This window comes from Hemitrygon akajei, unplaced genomic scaffold, assembly GCF_048418815.1.
Source record: "Hemitrygon akajei unplaced genomic scaffold, sHemAka1.3 Scf000119, whole genome shotgun sequence".
NCBI lineage: Eukaryota > Metazoa > Chordata > Chondrichthyes > Myliobatiformes > Dasyatidae > Hemitrygon > Hemitrygon akajei.
Window position 1 is genome coordinate 332,605 of NW_027332005.1, and position 6,000 is coordinate 338,604.

Sequence of the window (6,000 nt, forward strand, 5' to 3'; positions counted from 1 at the left end):
TGGCCAGAGAGAATGCAATGTTCATTGTCAATGTCCCGTAATCACCCCTCACTTTCTGTAGTAACATGGTGTTTATTGGTAGATTGACCAACATCACTTTCTTAGCAGAATGGCAATATTATGCTATATTCACAATCACTGTCCATCTCATTGGTAACTCTGAATCAAAGCATTCATTAAGCACCTCACCTATCACTGCATCGTCCAGGCATGTTTCCATCTTTGCTCCTCAGTATCCTACCCTCAGCTATTCCTCTTCCACTTCTTCACCCACATGTAGGACGCCTTGGGCTTTCCTTCATCCTACTTCCCAAGAACTTCTCAAGTTCATTTTGACTGCTAAGTCGCTTCTTAAGTTCCTTCCAGGATACCATATAATTCTGTAGAGCCTCGCTTGAGTGTTGCTTACTGCACCTAAATAATGCTTCCTTTTCCCTCTTGCTTAAATGTTCTCATCCCTTGTGAACCACGGTTCGTTTATATAAACATTCTTTCACTGTGTGTGGAACAAATCTACCCCGAACTGCATTCAAGTGTTCCTGAAACAAACTTCACAGTTCCATCTTGCATTTCCCTTTGAGAATGTTTTCCCAATTTACACCCCCAAGATGCTTCGAATACCATTGTAACTATCCATCCACTGATTAAATACTGCCTCGTATCGTCTGCTACTGTCCTTGTCCATGACCATGATAAAAGCTGGGGTGTTGTGGTCTCTATCGCAAAAAGGTCACCCATCTTGACATCTGTCACCTGACCGGCATCATTGCCTCATACTAGATACAGTATGGCAAATCCTCCAGTTAGCCCATCCACATACTACGTCAGAATCCTTCCTGGAAGCACAATGCATTCTGCCCTATTGACACATTTTGGAACAAGGAGGTGGGATCAACAATGAAAGTTGAGATCAATAATAATAATGACCTTGTCGTTTTTTCACCTTTCCCAAAACTGCCAAGTTATCTGCTATCATTATCCTAGTGGCTTTGGGGGAGGCCTATAGTATACTTCCAGAATGATAGCCCCCTTCCCTTTTCTGATTTCCACCCACATTGATGTCCTCTGTTTATGTAACTGTCATATGATTCCCAATTAGTAAAACAATTCTCCCCCTTTCACCCCCACCCCCTCCATATGTATTATGAAACAATTAAAACCTGGAGCATCAAACACCAATCCTGCCCTTGTAACAGTCCGGTCTGTGTAATGGTGATAACATGTACCATCCATGTTCTAAGTTACTCGTATTCTTAATACATATTGTATTGAATTAAAGACATTTCCAACTGACAACATGATGCCCTGTCCACATCCGATCCTCCCACAGTCTCTGTGAACTTTGCATCTACCTTTATATCAACTCTTCTATCATCTGACCAAACACTCTCATTCCCATCCCGCAACGACTGAGTTTAATCCGACCTCGGCAGCTCCAGCAGTCCTGGCTGCAGGGACATTTATTCATCTCATGTACAGATATGACCCATGCCTTTGGTACAGGGCCAAATGGGAACATGACTTCATTATAAAACCTAAATATGCTTAATCACAGGTTCGTAGGTTCTGACAATTTATTAGTAGAAAAGCACTTGATGGCGACAGGGTATACAAGTGTAAATTATTGGTTGGCATTTGCTAGTTAAGACTGAAATGTGGTGCTGGGACATTTGGCTTCCAGAGGGTTTGCGGAGGCTTGTGCGACAACATACTTGAGGGCAAGTATATCGTTGCAGCTTGCAATAGACAGAGGAGTCAATGACATGTTGCTGTAGTTCACGGTAATTCCACATTTCTGCAATCACGAGAGCAGGAGAAAACTGCGACCTCTTATAAAGGGAGGAAATTCTCAACGCATTTTGAGATTATTGTGACGTAACACAGCCAAGCAAGGAAACAGCAGAACTGATAAGAGTTTGAAATCAGCAAACAATATGAGGGAATGTGCGTGGCTTCACATAGTAATTAGCAAATCTGCAGTGAGTGCAACTGGGTCTGACAGACGCATACTGGTATTCCGAGGCTGATTCAGTCCCACTCCAGCTATTTCCTACCTTCCTTGGTACAGAAATGTAATACCAAAAGGACCAATGTTTGGGTAAATAAGACTCACCAAACTCTCTCCTGACTCAATCAATGGAGACGCCAAGTCAGATGGGTTATCTCCATTTGCTGCTCTCCGTCTTCGGGCTGCTTCATTGTTGCTGTTCACTCGTCTTCAGTTGTGATTTTCTTCCTGTCGTGGGCTTTTCTTCCAATAAATCTCGCAGGTCAGGTCTAACTTTAACCAGAGAGATAATGAAGCATGTTACTCATACAAAGTAGAACAAAGAATTAAATTATTGGAACTTAAATCTTGAACTCATATATAATGATGCGAGTGAAGAAATCTGTAACTGCCCCTTACACTTTCCAAAGCCTGACATGGGATACAAAGAAACACACACAAAATTGCTGGAGGAACATATCAGATTAGGCAGCATCTGTATGTCGACTCTACTCTCTTCCATAGATGCTGCCTGACCTGCTGAATTCCTCCAGCATTTTGTGTGTGTTGCTTGGCAGCATCTGAAGATTTTCTCTTGTTTGTGATGAGACACAAAGAAGTCATCACTCAGTCATGGTATAAGGTACAAATCATAATGCATAGAAGTAGAATTAGGTGATTCGGTCATTCTAGTCTACTCCAAAATCAATCATGGAGGATTTTTTTTTCCAACACCGTATTCTTGCTTCCCTGCTATAGCAAGCAACCTATTTAGCAATCCAGAACATGAATATACCCAACGACAGCCTCCACCACCCTCTGTGGCATCAAATTCCACAGATCAACCAACATTTGGCTAAAGTAATTGCTCTCATCTCAGTTTTAAAGTGAAGCTTCTTTATTCTGAGGTGGCACTCTCAGATCCCAGACTCTCCGTCTAATCAAGACACCCTCTCCATTCTCACTGCAACCAAACCTCTTGTCATTCAGTCGGTGTAAATAATCACCCCTGTCCTAACCCGCCAACCATTTGAACTCCACTGAACACAGGCCCAGGGCCATCAAATGCTCCACATGCATAATGCTTATCATTCCTCGGATTATTCTTTGAACCTTGTTATCAACAACTGTACTGAATGCATTTCCGGGGTAAAAATACAGGACAATTGGTACCAGGATAATGTACTGGTAAAAGCTGTGTGGTTTCTTCACTCTTCTATCAACTGACACAAAACGAGAGCTGGTGCGCTGATCCATTCGCAGGAGATTTAAAATGTTCCATGTGAATGTAATAAAGAGAAACGGGAATCACAAGAAACACTCAGCAGGTAAGGAACAGCTTTTGGGAGAGGGAAAATGTTACCGATTCGGTTTCCTGACCTTTCGTCAGAATGGATTCATCCAGATTTTAGTGGAAAATCTCTGGTTGTTCTCCATGGAGAGGACGGGACTGAGGGACGATCTGACAGAGGTTTTTAAGATTATGAAAGACATAAGTAGAGTAGACAGGGAGTATCGTTTCCCTGTTTTGAAATGTCTAATACCAGAGGACGTGCAATGAAGGTGTGAGGGAGTAGATGCAATGGAAATGTGAGGGTAAGTTGTTTTACTCAGAGAATTGTGGATGCCTGGAATCTGCTGTCTGTTATGGTGGTGGAAGCAAATACATCGGAGGCGTTTAAGAGACGTTTAGATAGGCAGATGTGTGTGAGGAAGATTGAGCGGATACGGACATTGTGTAGGAAGGAGTCATTAGTTTTTTTTTAGATAGGCACATGGAGGTGAGGAAGATTGAGCGGATACGGACATTGTGTAGGTAGGAGTCATTAGTTTTTTTTAGATAGGCACATGGATGTGAGGAAGATTCAGCGGATACGGACATTGTGTAGGTAGGAGTCATTAGTTTTTTTTAGATAGGCACATGGAGGTGAGGAAGATTGAGCGGATACGGACATTGTGTAGGTAGGAGTCATTAGTTTTTTTTAGATAGGCACATGGATGTGAGGAAGATTCAGCGGATACGGACATTGTGTAGGTAGGAGTCATTAGTTTTTTTGAGGGGGTTTAATTTATTTTCAGCTGGTTTGGCACACCATTGTGGACGAAGGGCCTGTTCCTGTGAAGTACTGTTCCATGTTCTGTATCTTCAGCATCTAGAGTTTCTCTTTGACTCCCACTGGCAGATAGACAGGTGAGAGTGAGGGGGAATGTCCAAATGTGAATTCAGTTCTGAAACCCCGGTCTATTTCTACCGGTGCAAACACAAAACAGGGTATTTAATCACAGCCTCTCCCTGTGAGGGATGGAACGGGAACTCATTCTCTGCTTTGCTTCCAAAGGAAATTCAGAACCAAACATCTGAGCACAGAACAGAAATACTCGCTCAATATCTCACAAACCCGGACAACTTGATTCCCTGATTCATTTTATCTGGGTCAAAACATGTGGGGTATCCCAGGATGCAACCCCAGAGGGTCACAGCCCTCACCGAGAGCCTCGCACATCTCACACTGAGAGATTCGCGCTACCAATATCCAGCCACCGGAGACGTCTGCTTCATTGAGCCGCATCTGTAAAAGCACCAACGTAGACTGAAGCCCAAACACTGACAGTTCCATATTCCTGGAGCCCCCATCCCAAGATTGTATCTCAAGCACCAACTCTCCCAGGGCTCTTTGCTGCCGGTAATATGCGGCAGTGTCTCAGCTAATCCCAGTTCTTTGAATAAGTGACTTATTCAAAATTTATATTGGAACCAAACAGTGGCTGTAAAAATTGATGATAATATAAGCAGTTAGACTAAAATTCAAAGGGGAGTTAGAGATGCGTTGCCTCACCGGAATTATTTAATATCTATACTGAAATGATTCTCAGAGAAATAGAAGACACAGATGGGATAAAAATTGGAGGTGTTTGCATCAACAATATAAGATAATCAGACGATACCCCCCTAATAGCAAGTGCTGCAGAAGACTTACAAATCCTCCTAGACAAATTAGTACAAACAAGTGCAGATTTTGGTCTAACCATCAACGGTAAAAAAAAACACATATATGGAAATATAAAAAGGGCAGGATACTCCCAACTGCCAATTGTCCATCGGTAACCAAGAGATTGAACAAAAGATCGGCTTTACATACCTTGGTAGCTTTATATCACAAGATGCTAGAAGTAAAGTAGAAATGAAAAAGAAGAATTGCCATTGCCAAAACCAACGTCCAAAACATGAATAAAAACACAAAATGCTGGCAGAACTCAGCAGGCCAGACAGCATCTGTGGGAGGAGGTAGTGACGACGTACCGGGCCGAAACCCTTCATCAGGATGCTTCCTCCCATAGATGCTGTCTGGCCTGCTGAGTTCTGCCAGCATTTTGTGTTTTTATTTATTTCCAGCATCTGCAGATTCACTCGTGTTTCCAAAAAAATGAAACCCATTTTTACCAACAGACACATTTCTATGACAACAAGGCTTAGGCTACTAAAATGTTACATCTGGTCAATCTTGCTGTATGTTTCCGAAACATGGACTGTAACACCTGAACTCCAAAAAAACTTAGCAGCAACAGAAATGTGTTTTTTTTTTCCAGAAGAATGCAGAAAATATCATACAGAGATAGGGTAACTAATGAGACGCTACTCCAACGTGCACATGCAAAAAGATCTTTAACGAGAACATTAAATGAGAGGAAACTTAAATTCCTGGGCCATGTCAACAGAAAGGGAGAAATAGAATGCCTTACATTGCAAGGCCCTATGCCTGGGAAACGCGGAAGAGGAAGACAAACAAGAAAATATATGTACACTGTGAAAGAACTAACAGATCTAAGTGTGTGAAATATCATTGACGCTGTGAGGAGTCATTGGATGTGGAGACCCATGATCGCCCAGGTGTGTAACGCGCAAGGCACATGCGGAAGAAAAATCAATGTCAGTCTCACATGTCCAGACACTCCTGTGAATAACGTCACTTTATGGACATACAATCAATCGTTTTAAACTATCATACTTTATG

At 42.3% G+C, this 6,000-nt stretch overlaps 1 protein-coding gene across 1 annotated transcript in view; it reads right to left on the reverse strand.

The window, feature by feature from the left end:
* LOC140723565 (NACHT, LRR and PYD domains-containing protein 3-like) overlaps positions 1–5,203 on the reverse strand; it is a 40,698-nt gene extending 35,495 nt beyond the window's left edge. Inside the window, exons 1-2 of the mRNA XM_073038137.1 lie at positions 5,128–5,203; positions 2,114–2,281 (exon numbers count right to left, since the gene is read on the reverse strand). The gene's annotated coding sequence lies outside the window, so the exon portion shown is untranslated. The remainder of the gene's footprint in view (positions 1–2,113; positions 2,282–5,127) is intronic.
* Positions 5,204–6,000: the final 797 nt, after the last annotated feature.